This window comes from Desmodus rotundus, chromosome 8, assembly GCF_022682495.2.
Source record: "Desmodus rotundus isolate HL8 chromosome 8, HLdesRot8A.1, whole genome shotgun sequence".
Classification (NCBI taxonomy): Eukaryota; Metazoa; Chordata; class Mammalia; order Chiroptera; family Phyllostomidae; genus Desmodus; species Desmodus rotundus.
Genome location: NC_071394.1, coordinates 5,140,993 through 5,163,023, shown reverse-complemented (window position 1 = coordinate 5,163,023; position 22,031 = coordinate 5,140,993). Strand labels below are relative to the sequence as shown.

Here is a 22,031-nt window from a genome sequence, read left to right as displayed (position 1 = left end):
AGAACCCATGGGTCTCCGAGTTCGGAGGCTAAGTGCTGAGGTCTGGCTGCTTTGCCAGGGGAGACATGATTATTAATAATAGATACCATGGAATGATTACAGACAATGAAGCCAGCACCGTGCTAAGCATTTCCGGTGCCTGACTCATTCCATCTTCAAGGCAGTCCTCGGAGGGTGGCAGTCCTGCCCCCGTTTCACAGATGTGGAGACTGAGGCTCTGAAGAGTAACGGCATCTGCCCACGGCCACGCAGTCCGAAACTGTCAAAGCCAGGGCCATCTTGCACACCAAGCTGTCTCTTCACCACCAGACTGGCTGGGCTCGAGAAGGCGGTCCTCTCCACCTCAAATCCCATAGGTCTGCAATGGGAAGGACAGCATGTGCCTCCCTTACTGGCCCGCCTGTGGTCATCGACGGCTCCCCAGTTCCCTCGCTGACCAGGATGGACATCTCCACCTGGTTTTCAGTTTCAAGGTCCTCAGCCCCAAAGTATATAATCAGTTCCACAACCCCAAAGAGATGAAGTCACCAGTTTCTCACACTGGAGCAAACACTGCAACACAACTCCCAGCAATGCCCACGCAGACTACGGAACGGCAGCCGGTCGGTTTTCCTGAAACGTGTGTCTGACCAAATCTCTTCCTGCTTGCAGAAAAAACCCCTGGACCACGCCTGACTACTGAAAGAACGCAGGTCATGTAGGACCCATGGTTACTCTAGTCAGAAGACTGGGTCTGCGGGTTCCTCCCTGGGGTCCATCCCTGGGCCCTGGCTCTCCCCACCCTCAGCTGCTGCTGGTGGGGAGACCGGCTGTGCCCTGGGGGGTTCCTCCACCCTCTGCTGTGTCATTACTTATCTCCACTCCTTGCCTGGTGAGCTGGGCAGGGTTATGCCCGGAACTCGAAAGGCACTGGCGCCAGACCCCACAGCTAATCAGCGGTGGGCCCCTGCTCTCCCCTGGGCCCTCACTAGGCCCCCAAGCACCCCCACCTGGAACAGGAGGTACCCCCAAGGCCGGCCATCCTGTTGGGTGAACTGGGCTTGCTTCAGAGGAGGGACATGCGGGCGGGCTGGGCGGTCCCCTCTGCCTGACAAACCCTCACCATGTCTCCCAGAACTGGGCTCCTTTCTCTGATCTGGGAGGAAGGGTGACAGGTGTTTGTTTTCTGGGCAACCGCAGCCTCACTCGGGAGGCCTAGCTGTGTGTTTCTGAGCAAGAGTTTGTGGATCAGAGGAAAGAAAAAAGGAAGAAAGAAGGGAGCAAGGGAGGAAGGGAAAGGAAGAAAGAAGAAAAGAACATTTCTATTGACCATGGAAACCCTGGACCAAAGGCCATGGCTGGGGTCACACCGAGTCTGTCAGTGGTGAATGTGACAACCATTAACTGTCCTATTTATAGTCCTTTGAGCTACGGTTCAGTGAAGGGGAGACTTTCTGCTCTTGGCCTCTGGTCTGGCTCGCAGAACAAAGCGAAGGAGGTGGGAGGGGCGTGGGCGTGGGTGAATGCAGGGGGCAATGGAGCTCTCTCAGCCACTCCCCACCTGGGGGACCTCACATCCTGCGGCCAACTTCAGTGAGCCTCAGCAGTCTCAACGGTCAAAATCCCTGTGACAATGACAACCATAAAGCCTCTTTCAAAGGTTAAATGAGCCCGGAATGCCCACTACACGGTACTTCCCAGGCACAGACTCAGGAAAAGATAAAAGGACAGACAGATGCCGGAATTCGCGCAAACCAACAGACCAGCTCCGAGGAAATGGAGGCACAGAGAGGTTAAGCCACTCACTCAAGGTTGCACAGCGACAAAGCAGCTGAGCCAGTGCTTTCACAGAGTGAATCAATGAGTGACTCCGGAGTTGAACCACTGAAGTCCTGGGGCAGGCAAAGGTTGAACAAGGGCACGGCTCAGCCTCCCTGTGAACGCACCTCCTCTGGCCCCCTCCAGGGATGGTCACGGCTTGTGACAACATGGCTCACATTCAGAAAAAGAGGGAAGACCTCTTTTATTCCATCCCAGGTGCAGGTTTCCAGCCATGCAGACATATTCCGATAGTCAAAACTGTCCCCGGGGCCAGGCCACCTTGTCTCCTTGTTGGGATGCTTGTCACTACACAGACACCAGTTTAATGGACACAGCCCTGTAGGGCATGGACCCTTCTGCCTGAGCTCAGTTTGGTCCCCGCCAAAGCAGAGACAGAAAAGTAAGAGCCGGCCTTATGTTGGAGCCAATGCTTCAAACCCTTATACAAGGCATGGTTTCCATTTGAAATTCCTGTTAGGTGGGAGCGGACTACCTCGCTGTCTTCTAATCTGCTCTTTTCTTTCTTTTCTTTTCTTTTTGCCCAAACACTGAAGTTTAATATTAAGATTGTGCCTTAGACACAACCAGAAATACTCCCCACAAAGACCTTCTTGTTTGTGGTACCTAACGTGGCTCCCAAGCAGTGGTCTTTATTCGTGAAACTCCCCACCAGGGGGTAGGATTAACAGCGTTTGCAAGAAGCAAGAAGAACAACAAATCTTTCTCTCCATGGTGAGGATGTTAGTCAGTTATTAAAAGGGAGTTTTCCAATATTGCAACAGCAACTTACTTGTCATTTTTCTTCCAAGAATATATCTGCATGGCAACTGACTTGTGATTTTTCTGGGTGCAGCTGCCCGAGGGGCACCTGTTTAGGGAGCTGGGTAGATTTTCACGTCCGATGACAGCCTTTGTGCTCGGGGTCCTGTCTCCGACCCCCTGGCAGGCTCACAGTCCTTCCTGACTCCCCGGGGAACCATGTGACTGTCCCAATTCCATTTGTGGCCACAAGCCGAGAGTGCGTGCTTGCTGTCAGCCGTGCAAGGCATGACTTGGGGATCTGAAAATCCAGCCAGATCATCAAGGGCTAAAGCAACCCATCCGGCTCACCCCGAACGGTGAACCAGGGAAAAGGCCCGGATCCCCAGCCTTTGGGAGGATGAGGCTGCTAGAACAACACTGGGGAAACCGCACAAGCAGAGGAATCAGGACCTCCTTCCAAAAAGGGTGTCACAGAACCTGGGCCCATTTGCTATGCACATAGGGTGGGATAGCCCACATCCCGGACTGGGTTTGGGGCAAACAACCAGTGTGGCATGTTTCAAATCTGCAACTCCTAGGGGGGCTGCCCCACCGCCGCCGGCTTTTCTGGGAAACACAGGATAACACTGGACCCGCACAGCACGGGGCCCGCGATCTTCAGCTTCGGGCAGAAAAGAGGAAGTTACGAACTGTGGCTCTGCCACTTCTCAGCTTCTGTGACCTTGGGCAAGTGGCTTAACCTCTCTGAGCCTCAGTTTCCACGTCTGTAAAATGGGTTAAAAAAAAAAGTACAGGTCCTTTATAGGGCTGTTGCAAAGACGAGGGGTTTGACATTGATTGAGGCCACGGGCAACTCTGAGGAGGAAAGCAGGCATCCTGGCCCAGCCACAGCGGCAGCGCTGATGACACATGGGAACCAGAGGCAGCCTGCCCCGTAGCTCTTGTGGTTTTCTAGAAAATTCATCAACTAAAATTATTTTCTTTGAAACCCCACTCCAGGAAAGAACGCGCACAGCAACCCCTTTGCCGGCTGACAGTTCATCCGTTCACTCTCTGAAAAACGTGGAAGCCAGATTCCCCGTGCCCAGGCCGCCAGCAGGCCCTGTCTCCCCTCTCTCCTATAAATCCTGCCTGTGCCTGGGTTCCTTGCCTTTATTCCCTGTAGTCGCTGACTCCCTCCGCTAAGGAAAAAAATGTTCATATGCAAAACAACAACAGAGCAGGAAACTACCTCACTAAATGCCTGAGTTATTTCCGGAAGCTCCTTTCTGGAGGTACCCCTGTGGTCTGCCCACCTGGGTCTCAGCAGCAGAACCCAGGGGCCTGATGGGGACACGGGTTCGGCCAAGTCTGCTTCTGGTTCCGTTTTATCAGTCGCTACTTGACACGGGCCGCACACACACGGTGGCTGCGGTTGCCGTCTCAGATTACGGGACCTCATCTGGCGTGGGGTTCTCTTGTGCCGCGCTAAGCGAAGTGTTGCACTGTGTGGTGGGATGCTGCGTCCCACTGTTCTGTGGTGTTGGGACGGGTTGTGTTACGCCCCCTTGTTATGATGATAAAGTTGCAGCTCCCTTAGTTGACTCTAGGATCTAATCGGGATGCTCGGATGTGGCTGCGTGTTTCTTTGTCATGGTTTCAGACTCAGTCACGTAGATGGAGGGTGACGTAGAGATGGGGAGCCCCGGGTGAAGGGGGCGGCTCCCCTGGGTCACCTCCCTGAGCTTCAGCTTCCTCATCTGCACAATTCAAGGTGGGAAAGGTGGGTGATGGGGCTTTGAGAGGTGAGCTGAGGGAGACATGTGAGGGGTGGCCAGACCGGTGACCACGTGGGGCTCATCCCTGCCCTGGGGTGAACTACTTTGCAAGAAGGTTATTTCCGGCATGCATGCGGAGGATCTGGGTGCAGGAGAGGTGGTGTGACCTTGGGGAAGTCACTTCACATGCACCAGGAGCAGAGCCCTCATCCCAGAGTTGACCTGAGGGGGGTCAGGGCTGCAAATGCCAATGGCTGCAAAGGCAGGGGTCAGGGTTCAGGGGGTGCCTTAGCTCTCAGACTCCTGGGGGCGCTGAGGTCTTTTGGCTACTGTCCACAAAACGGGGGACGCGGGGGGAGAGAGAGGAGGCAGGTCTCCACAGGTTGCTCTGGCAAATGCAGAAGGTTTATTTTGGGCTCCGGTCAAGTCTTCCAAGAAAAGAGGTTATTTTGTGTGTGTTTTTTTTTTCCTTTTCTTGCCATCAAGCCTTTTATTTCCGAAAAGGTAAATGCCCAATTAGATGGATTTTTCGTCTTTCATGTGGAGTTGTTTTAGGCTTTCTGAGCATGAAACAATTTTGGAGACGTTCCACCCTCTCAGTTAGAGAAGTAGCCAGGTTTGCTTTGGTTGGGTTTTTCTGGTTGGGTTTTTCTCTAGAGCCCTCCGCTAAGTAAATATGCATGAGGGGAATTTTTAGCCCATTCCGGCTGTTAGTTCATTGTGGATTCAAATGGATTTTTTTTTAAATGTAGCAAAATCTATTACAATGATATCTATTTAGGTTTGATTTTCTTAAAAGTATCCGGTGAAATTCAGAAAGAGTACTTTCTTGGACGCCCAAAAGTGAACCTTTCAAAAGTCCTCTTTTAATTCTGCCAAACAATCTGGAACTCACATTTTTCTCTCCTCAGCCTCTCTGAATTACTGCAAGTAATCTTTACCTTGTATTTTATATTCCCTTCAGGGTTCCAGAATCAGATATTTTTGGAAGAAAAAAAACTTTTCATGTAAAAATACGTCTTGTATATTTGAACCGTGAACAGGCCAAGAGGACAGCCGGCCCTCCACAAGCCCACTCAGGAATAAAAGCTCATCTTTGCAGGGCGACTCTGGTTTATTTTCACCTCACATCATCTCCACGGCCAATGAGGAAACTGAGACACAGGAAAGGTGAATAATTTGATCACAGGGCCGCAAGTGATAAGTCTTGGACTGAAACCATAATACCGAGGCTGCTCTGCTTTTCATTAGGACGCTGTTGAAAAAACCTAAGGGTCTGATTATAATACCGTACGCGCACTAGGACGACAGAGCACACTGGGTAAAAACTCGAGCGTCCTCCCCCCGCTGTGTGGCCTTGGGCGAGTTCTCTCCTGCCTCTGGTTTCTCCTCTGTCCTTTGGGGTTCCCGTGGCTACCCACCTCCCAGAGTGGGCTCAGGTCTCGGTGGCACAGGGGCGGTGGAGGGCAGGCAGGACAGAGCAGGGTGCCAGAGGTTAGCCTCCTGCTCCTCCCTGCCGGGTTGAGGACGGAGGCTGTGTATCTCTTCCAGTGGCTTCTACCAGTTCTACCAGACAGGCCCTTCCTCTGCTGGTGATCCTCACCCCGCCCTCCCTTCGCCTCTTTTGAAGAGCTGGTAACCAGCCCACTGCTGCCACACCCCTTGTTGATTTCGGTGTGCATGTTTCCAACTGGAACCCAGGAGGATCTAACGTTTAAGATACTTGCCACCCTCCTGGGCTCAATAAAAAGTAGAGAAACATATCTCTAAGGCAAGTTCACACCCCTTGTCCTGTGGGTTCCTCCCAACTCTCCAGGGACCGACACAGAGTGGGAACTTACACTGCCACCTACCAGTTCAGAAATGGAGACTCAAGGAGGTTCGGTGACACATCCAAGGTCCCCAGCTAGAAGCAAATGGAAAGGGCCCAGGACCGGGACCTAGGGGTTCTGAGTCCCAGGCCAGTGGGTCTCCTGCCTGGGTCCCTCAACTCTAGGAAATATCCCTCGTATCGCCCTTGTCCCAGTGTTAACCACGACAGACTGAGTTCGCTGAAGGTGCCTTCACCTCTGACACATGTCACACCTGTTGCTGAGTGGCCAGGCCGCACAGGATGGGCTCAGGATGCTGAGCACCCTACATCAGTGCACTCCTTACCCCCACAACCACTCAGGTGTAAATGTCTGTGTCCCCAGGGAAAGAAATGTACAAGTTGTCTGCAACCCTGGGAATGGGGATGAGAAAAGCATGCTGGTACTACAGGCCGGTCAGTGGGCCTTGCTCCTTGGCGGGGTGGGGAGGGGTGGTATTAACAAACCATTAACTTGAAAACCAGCCTGTACTTCCGGTGTTCTTCCAGGAGCTTTCCAGAACTTTCCACCTTCAGTCAACTCTTGCACAGACTATTAGCTGGGATATCAGAAGGCTCTGGGAGCTGGGGCTCGGGTGTGATGTTCTCCCACACGTGATCTTGTTTAATCCTCACAGTGCCCTGAATCCCAGGGGATAACTGCCCACATGCACCCCAGCTCCGGCCTGCAGAGGTGCAGGGCTTGCCCCACTCACACAGTGGGGTGTGGCGGTGTGCTCTCAAAACCTGGGCGCCCTCCCCCCACATTGCCTGCCATGCTTTTTAACTCATTCTCCCAAGTCAGCTGTTTAAATCTGAGCTCAAATATAAGGATTAGCTTTCTAAAGCAAAGCAGCCACTCTCTCTCACACATGCCACACTCTGAAGCCCTCGGAGGGGCACGTAGTTCAGGGACCTGCACTCTGGCTGAGCAGCAAGGATGGATCCCACGGAAACAAAAACCCGAGACCAGCACGTGCTTCAGGAGACAGGCCAAAGCACCAAACCCCGAAAATCCCCAGGTCCCTCCCATCCGCACAACCATGTGGAACACACCCACGGCCAATCTCCTATTTTATCTTCTTTTTCTTGCGCAAGCAGGGGGACCAGCACTGTGACCTCGGGGTCAAGGGACAAGGACTGACCAACCGTGTGCTTTTCCATCTGTCTATCTCCAGCACCTGCGTGGTGCCTGGAACATAAGTCCCTACTAAATGCTGGTTCAACTGAAATCAAAACAACCTAACCAACAACAAAACCCAAAGAAACAACAGAACCGCAGGCTTCCCAGGGATCTGTTAGTTTCCAACCAGGCAAGAGAGTGTGGCTTTGGGACAGGGACGCACCGAGGGCTTTGGAGCTTATGAGACCAGCCAGTGTTCCCGATTAGCTCCGTGACTTCCCCTCTGGGCCTCAGCATTTTTACATGAACACGAAAGATTAGAACAAAATGATTTGGAAGAACATTTTCAGCTCTTAGAGTGGGGACGACACAGGTCCTGGTGAAGTGACCATGGTTCCTCTTTGCCACAGGTATCATTTGGGCGTCCCCCAAAATGTCACCTCGGCTGTCAGGTTTCAGGCCTCATGGCTGGGAACTGCTGGAGACTGACTTAGCTCAGGTGCTCGGTGAGTGCAAGGGGCACAGCCATCACTGGCCCAGGGCTGGCTGTGATGCCCGCAACGCCCGAAGGGTTCTGAGGGTGAGCTGGAAGCAAAAGCAAATGAGGCGGGGGCTGTCTGCACAAAGAAAGGCTTTCATGCCCCCCCAAGTGACTGAAGCAGAACTCCAAGCCTCTCATTTTGCAGAGTGAAACTAAGACCTAGAGCTTGGAACAGTTTGGCTGCCAAGTTTCGAATAACTGGCCATGGGAATAGAACGGAGGCGCTTGCTGGGTTCCTGTGCTCAAATCATAGCAGGAGAGTCTCAGACTCTCAGATCTGAGAGGGGGTGCTGAAGGTCCCACGTGGATTCGGCAACTGAACGAAGTGTGCGTAATAAGTCTTACTCCAGGATTCTCTGGGCCCAAGCCGGCTCCTCCTGTGCCATATGCGCACACAACGCACTGGGAAGCAGTGTGAGGTCCACACGACCGGTGGATTTCATTTTCCAGTTTCTTGGTTGCTTTTCGTAGTGTGGGAGGGGCTTGGGGAGAGGGTTAAGGTTTTGATCTCATAAGGCAAAATCCTGTCCAAATATAACTCCTTTGAGTCAGCAGCTGCTACCCAGCAAAGGACTCAAGCAAGGTTAACTGACCAGGAGACTCAAAGAGGTCCCTTCCAGGGGGGCTGCTGACAGCTTGCCTCCAAGTGATGCCCTGGTCTGCGGGGTGGGGGGTGCACTGCTTGGTGGAGAGGGGAGGCAAAGACCTACCCGGCACAAAGCCCTACACAAACCTGAGGCTCCTTGAGCCCTTACTGCCACCCCCCCCATTCCTAGGGGACCAAAGGTTTCCACCAGGCAACTCCATGGAGGTCCCCGACTTCAGAAGGGGTGTTCAGCAGTCTAGCCAGGGGAATGCCCAGCCTGTGTGTCCAAGAGGGAACACAGCCCTGAGGTCAGCAAGGAGGTGGCTAGAAGTTAGCTCTGACCTGCTGGTGCAGAGCTTCTAGGAGCAAAATCCACACCTACTAAAGAAACCCTCCGCCATCACCGGGAACCCTTCCTGTCTTCCTCTTAGCCCCATGCTGGTGGCGGGTGTGGAGGCCTCCCAGTCCGTGATCTCAGGGGAAGATGCTGCTCTGCCCAGGCCCTGGCCTTGCCCCAGGGGCAAAACCTGGACAGTACATGCAGGTCTGGCAAAATGCAAGCACAGTTGTTTCCAGGCTTGTGAGATTGTTCAAAGGCCGGGGAAGAAGACCCTTACTCCTTCTGTCATCTATTTTTTCAACCCAAAACTCTACGCTAGAATTCCTTTCCCCACATACTTATATTTACACACTCATTCACACAGTTATAAGCAACGTTTATTCTACACGATGTATCTGCAAGGCAGTAGTGATGATCCCATTTTACAGATATGGAAACTGAGAACCCGAGACCCTGAGAAATTAAGTCTCATGCCCAAAGTCAGAGAGAGAGAGAGAGAGAGAGAGAGAGAGAGAGAGAGAGAGATGGGGGAGGGAGAGGATGGGAAACTACATGAGCCCCACCCCCCTCACTTTACTCCCAGATCTGCGCAGAGGCTGGGGACATGCAATGGTGAACTCGGGTCCCTGTTTTCAGCCAACCACGGATTTCAAAAATAGCCGTGGTGCCCTGGTTTTGGGGGGCAGGAAGAGAAGGCGAAAGGAGGCACCATGAATGGAATGACTCCAGGCACCCTGCCGCGGGCGCCCCTTCCCCACCGCGGAGTCAAGCGCCAGTTTCCCCAGCAGCCGGCAGGGGGCAGTGCACCTTGTCGTTTCCTAACCTCCCGGGCGCTCTCCGGCAGCTCCCGGAAAAGAACACCGGGAGACTCTGCCAGCAGCTTCTAGGAACAGACCGGCTTTGAGCCCAGCGTGTAGTAGGTGCTCAAGGCACGTCCAGAAACTGAGTGCTTGACTAGGTAGATTCAACAGTTGAAATGGGGCAGAGAAGGAGAGGAGTGGAGGTCCAGGCCCCTGCCAGCGCCTTCCATCTTAGAGGCTTTGCGAACAGCATTTGCACCTACTACGTGCCAGGCGCGGTGGTGACGACTGGACAACCATGATCTCTGCTGATCTCGTTTTCCCCGCTGAAGAGAACCGGCCTCCCCACCACGCGCATAAACGCACACAGCCGCAAAGCAAGGGTCGGCGCTCGCTGTCTCCCTGGGGAAACCATCTCGGCACAAATCCGTTGGGCGTGGGGACCCACAAGGAGGATGAACCAGAAGAGTCAAGGGGACCCCGGAGGTGGCCACGTGAAAACCAGGAGGATGCCAGATAGGCGACCCGGTGAGGAGGTCACTGCCCTCAGGGCCAAGGCTGTCTTCCCTCTGCGGGACAAGGAAAGCCCTCGAGACGCAGTGACTCGCCCAGCCCCCATCCACTCTCACACTTCTGGGCGCGCACGTGTGCACTCGCGGTGCGCCCCCACCAAGCCTGGCCCGTGGTGGGTACTAGCAGAGACGCTCGGGTAGGAGGAAGAAGAGACTCGGGGTTCCTGATCAGAAACAGTCGGAAGGATCCTTACACCCTTCCGGGAGACCAGGCCACGGTGTTGGATGAAGGCGCGCTCGGGCATATCTGTGCCAAGCCGGGGCGCAGCCTCTACCCCCACTTCAAGTTCAGCGGCGCTTTCTCCCTCAAGGTCATGCTCAATCACACTCACGCTTAGTAAAAAGAGCTGAAAGTTGCGCCACCGTCCCAGTTCGGAATGTAGCTCTAGCCCCTTCCGGTGGCGCTCTGTCCCGGGGTCAGGGTTTCCCGCCCCCTTGCGTTCTGCGAAGGAGCGGTCCCTGCCCCGGGCAGGTCACACGTCAGGGAGATGCAAACAAGTTGTTAACTTTTGTCAAATTATTTCGCTGTAGCTGCGGCGCCTAATGGGGGTAGGGAGGACTCAGAGTTTCGAGTTGCCACCAGCGTCACCCCCGCCACTGTCTCCGCTTGGCCCACCCCAGCCCCTCACTGCCCAACACGCCACGTCCAGCTGCTCCGTCCCGGGCGCCAACTTCTCCACCGTATCCAGTGAAACGTGGGCCGTTGGAGTCCCCGGGGAGCGCTGGCCACCTCCCGGATCTGCGCCTGCTCCCAGCAGATTTGGAGGCTGGATCCGGATACTGTCCCGCGACCGCTGTACGGGATCACCGCCCGAGCCCCGCTGCTGGTGGGGTGTCCTCCCAACCGCGGCCCCGATCCGGGATATTCCAGCCCGGCTCCGAGTGTGCAGTGTCACTAGGGGCACCCCAGAAACCGCTGCCCAGGATCTGGCGTAGGCTCCCCGCTGAGCTTCCCAGCATCTCTCGCAGTAAAAACTGAAGCCTCCTGAGCCCCAGCCTCCTCCCAAAGATCCCAGTGATGCCGGAGCGAGGGAAGGGTCACCATACGTGAGTCTCTCTCCCGGCGCCTGGGGTCTTCGTTCTCACTTCCACTGTCACACCCTCCTAGGCCCCTCCCCACCACTCTGTTCCCGAGTCCGAGTAATCACCCCTCCACTCGCAGAACACACACGAAACTGCCCGAGCCCCAACTCCACGGACGCAGTCCCCTACGCACCCCGGCAGCGGTCGGCAACGCGCGCTCACTCACCGCGGCGGGGGACACGCTGGAATTTCCGGGGCTTTGGGGAAGAGGGGCTTCGGAGAGTGTCCCAAACACTCGCCCCCTTCCCAGCTCACATCTCCCCTTCCTTCTCTCTCTCCTCCTCTTCCTCCTCTTCCTCCTCCCTCTGGTCTTTGTCTTTGCAAAGTGTCGAAACTGTCTGGCATAGTGGAGCTCCGCCGGCGGGGGCTGGAGCCGAGGAGGCGGGGAGAGGCTGGGAGCGGTCTCGGGAACACCTTCCCCCGGGTGTAACGGGCGGGGCAGGCCGGGCGGCCGGGACCCGGAGCCGGGGAGCCCGAGCGGGGCGGGCGCCTGGGCCGCTCGGCCCTCCCCTTCCTCCGCCCAGCGCCCGCCCCTCGGCCCCGCGCTGCCCCTCCCCCGCAGCCCTCTCCTACCCGCGCTCTGCTCGGCTTTCCCCTGGCTCGGGGCTCCCGGCGAGCCGAATATAGAGCTCCAGAGCCACGTGGACCCAAGCCGGCTCGGCCGAGGCCCGGCCGGAGAAACGCCGGAGGCGGCACGGACCGAGTCGCCGCCCCGAGAGGGGCGCTGCGGGGACAGCTCGGCTCCACCTCGCGCCGCGGCCTCCGCCCGCAAACTGGCAAGGCTAGGGAAGGGCGTTCAGGTGTCGCAGGGCCTCGTGGGGTCAGCCCCAGGGAGGAGGCGACGGGCGCCCACCACCAAGAGGACGTGGCAGTGCCCTGAGGAGCCCCAGTCGGGTGGGTGCAAGGTAGCTAGAAGGGGCCGATCCCCCTACTGGCGACTGTGCAGAGGCACCACTTGCTCGAGGACGCGGGTCCGAGGTGGGATTTAGGGAGGGGAGGATCGCGGCGGGGCTGGGGTGCAGATGAGGCCCATCTGGGCCCTGTTCAGGGCCACTGAGTGGCCATCCGGCCGGCCCCTGCCCAGCTCGTCCCCCTGCCTTCTTTACTTCCTCCCGGATTCGGAAGCAGCAGCGTGGTGTAGAGCAAGGGGACCCCACGTAGGGGCTGGCCAGGGGCTGGGGCTTCTAGGACCAGGCCTTCTTAGGGGTAGGTTTGAGGATTTTTTTCTTTTTTCTTTTTTTCCCCCCTCCTCTGTCCTTTCCAGGGAAGTGGGGAAATGGGAGACATCTTGCCCGGTGGCAGAGTGCCAGTCTAAGAGGCTAAATGCTGGACACAAGATTTAACAGGCATTAAAAAAAATCTGGTTGTACAGGTCTAGTCCTCTTACTGGACTTCGCGTTTTTCGCAACTTTTCTGAGGAATGCTAAGAGGAAAATGGCGCAGTTTGGCCTAAGGGTCCTTTAATGCTTCAGCTTCCCCAGCTCAGGGGAGAGTCAGTCTTTTGCAGTGGACACAGAGAGAGGTCTCTAGGCCCTCGGTCACCAGGAAGACGCTGTAGCCCCGGGCTTGAGGCCAGGGCAGCCAGGGCAGACTTCTGGGTTCAAACACTGTGCGGCCACTCACCGCGTGTGAGCTCCTAAGCTTACTCGGCCCTGTGCTTGAGTTTCCGCGTGTGATTGAAAATGTCCATTCCATGGGGCTGTTGTGATGGTTAAGGGAATTCATACATGTCAGCCCCTTAGAACTGTACCTAGGATATAGTTGGCGCTCAATAAAAGTGAGCTGTGTTCATAATGGACTTCTCCGTGCCAGGTCCCTGCCCACAGTGTGTGAAGGGCCCACCCTGGAGATGGGATGTGGGTGTGGGGGACACTTAGGGGCCTTGGGGGAGAAAAGGAGAGATACTCAGAGAAGAGAGAGGGGGAAGAGAGATGGATTTTAGGGGGGGTGGGGAGCACAAAAATGGGTGGGGAGACAAAACAATAAAACAAAAAGCATGTGAATCTAAAAATTCTTCAAGGACTTGCTGCCCTCCCTGAGTTTGAGAGAAAAGTTTGGCGTGTTTCAGGACCCCGATGGTCTTTATTTCAATTCTAGATGAGGGAGGGTGCCCTCTGGCCTCCTGAAGCACCTGGTGCACTTTGCTCTCAACGTGAGGCGGGGTGTTCAACGCACTTGGTATTTCTCCGAAGTGCTTTCGTGTGGGGGAGGAGGGTGCCGGGGAGTGTCCTAGGAGCACCAACCACTGCTCTCTCCCAGGCTGCCTCTCCCGACCTCTTCTAACTGGGAGTCCCAGGCTCAGCCCTGGATGTGTGGCTCGGGGCAACTTCCAGCTGCACGTCACCCTCGAAATACAAGAGTGGTTGTCCTGCTGCTCTCGGGGACAAGGGCCTGCAGCACCCTGTGGCTTTGTGTGATGAGATAGCAGGTGCTTTCGCCTTCTGATTCGACTCTGCTTGCCGCAGGGACAATGTCGCGTCTCGCTCCCTGCTGATGGCAGCCCCCTTCTCAGGCCTGTCACATGGTACGTGCTCAGTAAAGGGCTCCTGGATGAATTAATAAAGCAGTGTTGTTTACTGCAAGATCAAATTATATGATGTACAGGAAAGCACTTTGAAGAGTACTGTAGAAAATGCTGTAGTAGTCTAAGACTGTACTCCTATCCTGGTAGCATCTGGAGAGGACCAGACGTCAGCCTCTCGCTTCAGCCCGTGGGTCTTGGCAGTCCCCCTCGGTGACTCCACGGCGAGAGGGAAACCTTCCTGAGTGACTCTGTGGTGAGACACGCATAATCACCACCGCGTCTATATAAAGACACACACAGCAGACACATCTTTTCCCAGATGGCTGACGGGCTTTTTCCCACCCTCTTCCTTCCTGTTACAGTGCATGTCTCAGGAGGTAGCAGAGAGGGCCTCTCCCCTGCTCCCTTTTTTTCTGGAGTTGTGACATCCCAGGAAAGCAGTACTTCTGCTGCCCCGGACCATTTTCAGGAGCCCAGATCTGGGGCCTGTGTGTTGGGAATGTGCACGTGTGTGAGAGTCCCTCCTCGTCACCCTGAGTACGTCTCCCCACATGCACTGCTGGGGGACAACTGGTATTGGTCATTACTGGGGGTGTCTGCACGCCGAGTTCCCTCGGGAGCCCCAACATTGATTTAACGTTCACCATCCCCCCATGCTTTCAGAGCAACAGCAAAGCTCGCAGTAACAATGGTTGAGGAAATTGATCTCATCCTGCCCCCACCCCCGCCCCTGGCACATCCTAGTGGAAAGATCCTAATGGGCTCTGATGCCATCTGGGTGATTGTGCAGAAAAGCAAAGGGCTGCCTTGTCACAGGGGAGTTCCGAGCTGCTGGCGTGGGGTGCCCTGTGTTTTGGACAGTGTGTTACTTAGGGATCTCGGAGCTGTGAGGAACTGGCCCGGCTTCCCTTATATAAAAAGAGGTACGGTGGGAATGTGCAGACTCAAGCTGAAAGTGGGAAGCCGGAAGGAGAGAGACAGCCTGTTTCTCTGGCTCTCTGCTCCCCACCCCACTCCGTGCCCCCACCAGCTCAGTCTGCTCCCAGCCCATAAGCTTTCTCTGTTAAGTCCTGGGGTTGGCATGTCTGTGGCCCCAGCCCTCCCCCCACCTGGGCCATCCTTTCAGCTTCACTCCCCACTGGTCATCGTTCACTGCGGGTTTTAGTTTTTCTGGAAGAGGAATCTGATTGGCAGGCCTCCCCAGTCACGGGCCAGGAAGCCCAGGAAACAGGTGGAGGAGAGCCTTGCAGGAGATTTCACATTACAGAGAACAGAGGGCATAACCCCGAAGCCCCGTTCCAACCGGAGAATCTTGGGGGTGTTTGAGTCAGCAGAACTGTACACGCTACACTACTCACATACATTAGCCCCCACGGCCTGCCAAGCCAGCTGATCAGCAATTGGTCAGTCCCGACCACCTGGAAGTCTTTGCCAGAGTTTGGCTCAGGGATTAGTGGATGTCATCTCCCTTGGGACCAAAAAGACAAAGAGAAATATACTCGGGTTTTCTAGCAAAGAATTTAAGAGGAAGCCCCGAGGAGCTTCTCTTTCCAGCTGCACATGGAGCAGGTTTGTTTCTTTTTTATCCTCACCCTCCCACTCCCTGTTCTCTCTGTGGGTCTGTTTTGTTTCCTTTTGTTTATTCACTTGTGGGTTTTTTCTAAGATTGCAGGTATGAGTGAAATCATACGGTATTTGTCTTTCTCTGACTGATTTCACTGAGCACAACACCCTCTAGGTCAATCTCTGTTGTTGCAAATGGCAAAATTTCATTCTGGTTTACGGCCAAGTAATATTCCTTTGCATTTATGCGCTACGCCTTCTTTGTCCACTCACCTACCGATGGACACCTAGGTCCCTTCCGTATCTCAGCTATTGTAATTACCGCTGCAGTGAACATAGGGGTGCCTCTGCCTTTTTGAATAGCATTTTTGTTATCTTCAGGCAAATACGCAGAAGTGGTATTGATTCAGCCAAGACGCTCTGGTTAAATTACACATTGTTATCTCCTTGAGATCAACATACACAGCTTGCTGCTGTTGGAGGCAGCCAGACCCATAAAGGACCACGGCTTCCCAACATCCCTGTCACAGGTCCATCTTCCCAGAGAGGCCAGCTTACTAGGGCTGCAGTAGCAAACCACCACAAAGCGGTGGCCAAACACAGGGAGCACGAGGAACATGGGAACTTGTAGGGGCCAAAACCACAAATTCATATGTAAGTAGAGTGTCCCGCCACGCCTGTCATACCTGTGTTCTGCACACAGCACAGATCCTTCTGGAAAGCACACACACCCAGCGCACTCGAGAGGCAGCAGCCATCTCTGATGGCAGGAGCAGGCTGAGCGTGATGGGGCTGAAAGATACAAATCTTTGATTCTCGAAGCCATCCCTGAGATGTGGAACCAATGCCGGCAGCGTCTTACCTGGATCCCTTGTTTTGTGAGGGAAAATATGCAGCGACACTCGACCCCATTTGTTACGTTCAACCCAGTGCAACCCTAACCAACATGGAGCAGAGGGCGCCTCCCAGGAAGGAAAAGGAGAGGTTTGTCATTTCCAGTTGTCACGTATCAGTTTTTTGTGGGGCTTTCCATTGCGGCTGGTTCTGGTTACCACTCCTGCACACTAAACCACGCCCCCAAATTACTGGTAGAAAACAGCAGATGTGGCCTTATGCCCCTGGGTTCTGTGGGTCAGGAATGTGGATGGAAGCCAGCAGGGAGGGCTTGTCTCTGCCCTGCCACATTGAGGAGGACCTAAAGCTGAGGGTCACTTGAATGGCTGAGAACGAGAGGTGTGTGAGGTGTATCTCCTCACTCCTATGTCTGGGATCACTGTGGGGTTGACTTGTAGCCTGGACTCAGCGAGTTCTGCCCCCCAAAGCACAGCCCAGGACAACCGGATGGGAGTGCTTGCCTTTTATAACCCCGCCTCCAGAACTCGCTGTGCTCTATTCTAGCAGTCACAGAGCCTGTCCAGATGCTTAGAGAAGGGATGCAGATGCCCCCTCTGGAAGGGAGGAGGGACACCGAGTGCGCAGCCCTGCTTGGAAAGCCACACAGCTACAGGTAGTTGCGTTTTCAGGACTGGGTGGGCTCAGGAGATCCACAGGTGACAACAGGTGGTGGTGGAGACTAGGTGCGCATGAGATCACCTGGGGATGCTGTAGAAAACAAAAGAGGGACAAGGATGGAGCCCTGGGGACATGGTGACTGTCGCTAAATGCTTATGGAATCAATAATTCATGCAAGAACATGACTCTATAGATAAAGTCTCAGGTCAGCAGTTCTTGAGCCGGGCCCCAAGCAGAAGAATGATCCCCGTTGACGGAGCCTCAGGTTACTCCTGGAACCAGATAAGGGAGCATCAGAGTCCAGTCTCGAGGTCAGCACGCACCAGGATAACGGCAGGAGACTTAGGCTAAACAGGGCTCCTGCCACTCCCAGAGATCGGAATGCGGGGGACCTGCAGTGGGGCCCAGGAATCTGCCTTTCACGGCAACTTCCTTCTGTCACAGAGCTGCAGGGGCTGAGGGGACAGCCCAGCACTCAGCCGCTCAGCCACAAATCCCCGGTTTTCATCTGCAGAATGCACACGTGGTACCTGCCTCTGGGGCTCATTTTCAGGAGGAGATTATATATTTAAAAAATTACGCGGTAAATTTTTTACTGAGTATCGTCAGATACGTAGTAAGCATTCAATAAGTGATGGCCATTATTAATTTAAGGATCTTTCTTATGCACATCATACTTACCAACATTCCTGCAAATGTTTTATAAATGAGAATGGAAAGTTACACAGTTCGGGACTTGCCAAATCTCAAGGGTCTGTGAAGCCAGCGGCATCTCTCTGGGGAAGAGAGTCTTGGAATTCTCTTTTTTGAAAAAACTACAAGCCCACAGTGGTGGCCTTAAATTTTTGAATTTGCCTTTTTTTTTTTTTACCCTAAGCGGGAGCAGGTGTTCTTTTTCAACCAGCTGAAACCAAGCCTAAATATCTAAATTTGGGATATGCGTTCCAGCTTTGCAAAGAATGAAGCTAACATCCATCTATGCTGAGGGACAAAAAAGAAGCCCTGCATTTTTTTAGTTTAATTTCTCTTTGTTTTCATCTTTTAATAGGTTACCTTTCCTTGAGGCTAAACCTGCAAACATCTTTTTTCGCCTCTTTAGGTAATTAAAACAACAAAGAGAAGGCGTGGGTGAGGGAGGACCTCTGTCATTCCGTGGTCTGTGAAGCTGCAGAGATGAGCTTGAGCCAAACAATTAGCTTCAGCTTATTTATGTCTAAAAAGAGGATGAGGAGAGCATCAGCCCTCCATGACAATTGGGAGAGGTGAACGATGATTAAATAGGGCATGAGCCTAGAAAGTGCGCAGCAAGTCAGCTATTGCTGTTTTTGTGTGTGCTGATTTACTCAATATTTTGGTGTTGACATATATTTTGAACTGCAAACTCATAAAATATAAATTAGTGTTGGCTCTTGCATTGAATGGTCTGCACTTAATGATTCTGGAGGCAGCCAAATCTACCTTGAGGTTGCACTGGAAGCTATGGCCTCAGTTTTAAAAGATGTGACATCCGCTACTAATTCAGGGCGTCGATTTGGTAAAATCACTGAAGTCATCAGGATACCTGAGGCCTGTGGTCCCCAGCCAGAGACGGGAGAAGGCGGATTTTCACAGGCAGTAAAGAGCTGACGAGGAAGGACTCAGAAGTTCATCTATGCAAACCAGGTCACAGCACCTGTAGCCATTAGGATTAGGTTTGGCTGCCGAAAACGCCAAACAGGGGTGATCAGGTAGAAGTTAATTTCTCCCTTGTATGAGTCCCGGTGGGCTAGGCTGGTGAGGCATTCTACGACGTCAGGGACCCAGGCCAGTTCGCAGCAGTGCATGCCATCCATTCCTAAGTTCACTTCCTTGTCTAACATGGCTGCTCCTGCTCCAGCCATCAGATCTTTATTCCAGGCATTCACAAGGAGGTGGAGCCTGCCTGCGACCTTTAAGGACATGTCCTACAGATGGCCCACAGCACTCACTCCTGCTTCCCTGTCATTCTCCAGGCCACTCCCAGCTACTCCACAGGAAGGGACACTGGTCAATGTAGTCTTTGTCCTGGGTACACGTGCTGAGGGAAATGGGTATGTGGGGACAATTAGCAGTCTGTGCATCAAGGTTAAAAGGGGTTCGATCACTCAACTTAGATCAGGGCGAGAGTGCAAACAAGTGTGGACTTAGAGATGCTTGTTGCCATAGTAACTAGCAAAAAGATAGAACATGCCAACTGTCACGAAGGAAAAAAAAATTGCCCTTGCACCTCAGACCCTGTGTTGTGGCCAGAAACCCCTGGTCAATGAGCTCATACATTGGGGATGATACTTGCTTGTGATGGGAGGGAAAACGTGTTCACTTCCCTAGTGCTGACTGCTGTTCCACACAGGGGACGGAGGAGAAGTGACGAGAAAGTAGCATCACTTGTGGGGGCTCGGCACATGTTTGGCATTTGACATATGTGGTATAATAATAATAAAGAAGTTCTGACAGATTAGAGACATTAGCTTGATTAACACCAATTTAACAATGTAACTGAGTAGTAGTTTCACTTAGGCTTGTAAGTTTTCGCTGCAAATTTTAAACAAAATACTAGAAAGTTTATTGTATGCAATTGTTTAAAAGAATCTGAGCGTCTTTAAACCTAGTTACAAGTTCAGGTATTGCTTCACTCTATGTCTTGACTACTGAGGAAGGCATTTGCCTAATAATATTGGAGGGGGCTTAATAAATTACTATCTGGGCCCGTTGTTGCAAGCTGTTCGCGTTTTGTTAAACATCGAAGAAGAGACTCCTTGAAAGTAATTGTGAAAATATAGTCTATGTTTAAAGAGATCTGAAAGTTCACTTCAAAGACCTAAAGAAAAATGGATTTTTAAATGATTTTTATATTAATACGTTTTTTAAAAAAACCTTAACCAGTTTTCTATATGTAAAAACCGCCTAATAATAATAATAATAATAATAGTAATAATAATAATAAAAACTCACACTGACAACTACAACTTTTTTCTGTTTTTATGTATTGATATTAAAATAAGAGGACAATGGGGATAATTCCTTTTTTCCTTTAGTCGTGGAACTCTTTCTTTTGTCTGTTGTTCCAGGTTAAATCTTAGAGGGAACCCAATGCTGGCCTTCGTTTTGAGAAATGACTCTCCCTCATTCCAAGTAGTCGGGGGAGCCTGTTAGTCAAGGAACCCTCCTCTTCCTTGGTTACAAAGTGGCAGGTGTCCCAAGCTAGGCCCATCACACACACCAATCCCTGAAAAGTCGGTGCTTCATTTCCTTCTACCTGGAGCACAGGATTGGACATTCCTGCTTCCTGTTTCTTAGCATCGCAGTAGAAGGAGCGGATTCAGAGACTGGGTTTTGCGTACAGATCACAACGCTGCCCTGCTGTGTGACCCTGGGGTCCTTACTTAACCTCTCTGAGCCTCCTTTCCTAATCCATACAAGCAGCCTCCTACAAGTGTCCTCCTTCGTACTGTTGTGAACATCAGGTAAATACGTACTGGGAACAAAAAAGGAGCCACGTTCTAAACCTGACCAGCTCCGCGGAGGCCTGCGTGGTGGCCTTACAAACTCAACAACAGAAAGTAACCACACAGGATGGTCTGAAATTAAAACTTTCTGACTAAAAGTGGGTCATGGGGCAGGGGCTGTTACATCCTCGGTTCCTTATCTTTCCTTACAAAGGTCAATCTATTGTCTTTTTACACCAAGATAACCTACCTTTGGAATGTCAGGGTAATTTCCTTTTTTTCCCAGACCCCTCAGGGCACACCCACCAAAATCCCCTTATTGTTCATCGTTACCCTGTTAACTGTTGCATGTTAACTATCCTCTACCCACCCTAGTCTAAGAAGTGGTGTCTATTTCTCTTACTTTTCATCCAGTTCCAGAGGTTCCCCCTCCTCTGCTTTCTCCCCCCTTCTCAATCTCTCACCAGTGAAATTCCTGTAACCCCCGCACGCCTTGGCCCTCGATTCTGATGTGTAAAACAAGTGGTAAAACGGCCATTTTCCGGAGCATTTTCCCCATCGTTGAGATGGGGCTTCCTGGCAACTTGTCGTCAGTTTGGCTGGAATGAACGCCTACCAACCCTCTGCAGGTTTGGACGCTGCTGCCGGTGGCAATAGAAAGAAAGCTCTTACTTAGAGACTGACATGTCATAAGTGGGTGTGCGATATACGATGATGATTGTATTACCTAGTTGATGAGTTTTCCTTTCACTTATGTGGATGAACCCACATTTTCCCATTAATTCCTCACATCCTCCTTACTTTTTAACTATGGACTATTTCGGTTCTGTTTTCTGGCTGAAGCAATTCAGAATTCAAAAAAAAAAAAAAAGATCTCCTCAGTACAGCGAGAAAGGGGTCCCCTGGACCCCCTTCTCCCGCTGCGGCTGCTTCAGATCTTACCTCTGGGGATCGGGGCCACCACCAGGTGCAGCTGCGTTCCTGGCTTTTCCGGGCGTGCGCTCTGAGTTCCTTCTTCAGTGACACCTGTGGTCCCGGCCACTGGGGTCATGGGCAAATATCCAAGGAGGGCCCGTGATATTCACAAGGGTCTCCTCTTGTTAAGACAGAGACATTAACTTGTACGTTTACAATGTTTTCAATAAGAGTTAATTTAAGGAGGAGGAGGGGGAGAAGGGGCAGGACGGGGGAGGAAACCAGCGCCGTCATCTCAGAGCCTGAGATGATGAACCTGTCACCACCTCTGCTGTGACACCCTCTCATCTACAGGACAAAAGTGGCCCCACCCCCGCCCTCTGCTTGGCATGCTGACCTTCCAGAACTGCCCTTGGCTGACTCTCCACCCCCAGCCCTGCACCATCGTCTCTTCTCTTCCTGCAGTAGTTCGCGCTTCCCAAGCACCAGCCTCTTCTCTACCCTGCTCATTCCATGCTCTGCAGTCTCCATGCTTTTGTGCACGCCCTTCCCTTCTTGCCATCTTGTCCCCGCACTCACTGTCCACCTTCCAGCCTCAGCCCACACCCTGCCCTCGCTGACACAGGCCCTGACTTTCCTACGCATGCTGAATGGCTTCCCCGACAGCCAGTGGCCCCTACCCATAGCCCCATGTCTGCACTTATCAGAAGTGACCTCCTGGAGGGCAGGGTGTGTGTCCATGTGTCACGTGTGCCCGCTGCCACCGGCCTGACCCAGAGCAGACCCCGAGCACCTACTAAGCACCGTCTTCCACAGACCGCACGCTCCTCTCAGCCGCAC

At 53.0% G+C, this 22,031-nt stretch overlaps 1 protein-coding gene and 1 long non-coding RNA gene across 7 annotated transcripts in view; both read right to left on the bottom strand.

Annotated features, from left to right (window-relative positions):
- ST3GAL1 (ST3 beta-galactoside alpha-2,3-sialyltransferase 1) overlaps window positions 1–11,765 on the bottom strand; it is a 63,115-nt gene extending 51,350 nt beyond the window's left edge. For all 5 annotated transcript variants that reach the window (XM_045181580.2, XM_045181581.2, XM_045181579.2 and 2 more), the window contains exon 1: window positions 11,380–11,765. The gene's annotated coding sequence lies outside the window, so the exon portion shown is untranslated. The remainder of the gene's footprint in view (window positions 1–11,379) is intronic.
- A 2,088-nt stretch (window positions 11,766–13,853) lies between these two features.
- Window positions 13,854–17,711, bottom strand: LOC123477891 (uncharacterized). Of its 2 annotated transcripts, none has more exons than XR_006652916.3 (3): window positions 15,987–17,711; window positions 15,100–15,205; window positions 13,854–13,985 (listed from the first exon to the last, which is right to left on the bottom strand). It is a non-coding gene; the product is annotated as an uncharacterized lncRNA (long non-coding RNA). The 2 variants fall into 2 exon arrangements; XR_006652914.3 differs by having other exon boundaries at window positions 13,855–13,985; window positions 15,096–15,205.
- Window positions 17,712–22,031: the final 4,320 nt, after the last annotated feature.